Genomic DNA, 945 nt, shown 5'->3' with positions numbered 1-945 from the left:
AAAAATGAATAAAAATTGTAAGCCGACGGAGGAATAAACAGCATCTAAAAACAAAACAAAACAAAACAAAAAAAAAAAAAAAAAAAAAGGAAAAAAATTAATAAAAATTGTAAGCAAAGGAAGGAAGAAACAAAATCTGAAATTAAAAAAAATTTAAAAAAAAATAAAAAAAAGGAAAAAAAATAATAAAAATTGTAAGCAAAGGAAGGAACAAAATCTAAAATTAAAAAAAAATTTAAAAAAATTAAAAAAAAGGAAAAAAAAATAAAAATTGTAAGCAAACGGAGGAATAAACGGAATCTAAAAATAAAAAGAAATAAAAAAAATTTAAAAAATATAAAATGGAAAAAAATAATAAAAATTGTAAGCCGACGGAGGAATAAACATCATCTAAAAACAAAACAAAACAAAAAATAAAAAAAAAGGAAAAAAATTAATAAAAATTGTAAGCAAAGGAAGGAAGAAACAAAATCTGAAATTAAAAAAAATTTAAAAAAAAATAAAAAAAAAGGAAAAATGGAAAAAAATTGATAAAAATTGTAAGCCGACGGAGGAATAAACAAAATCTAAAAATAAAAAAAATTAAAAAAAAAAGGAAAAAAATTAATAAAAATTGTAAGCCGACGGAGGAAGAGACGAAATCTAAAAATAATAAAAAAAAAAAAAAAATAAATTAATAAAAAAACAAAAAAAACGGAAAAAAATGAATAAAAATTCTAAGCCGACGGAGGAATAAACAGCATCTAAAAACAAAACAAAAAAAAAAAAAAAAAAAATTAAAAAAAGGAAAAAAATTAATAAAAATTGTAAGCAAAGGAAGGAAGAAACAAAATCTGAAATTAAAAAAAATTTAAAAAAAATTAAAAAAAAGGAAAAAAAAATAAAAATTGTAAGCAAACGGAGGAATAAACGGAATCTAAAAATAAAAAGAAATAAAAAAAATTT

Source organism: Numenius arquata, unplaced genomic scaffold, assembly GCF_964106895.1.
Source record: "Numenius arquata unplaced genomic scaffold, bNumArq3.hap1.1 HAP1_SCAFFOLD_439, whole genome shotgun sequence".
Classification (NCBI taxonomy): Eukaryota; Metazoa; Chordata; class Aves; order Charadriiformes; family Scolopacidae; genus Numenius; species Numenius arquata.
Note: the sequence above shows the minus strand (reverse complement) of the source record.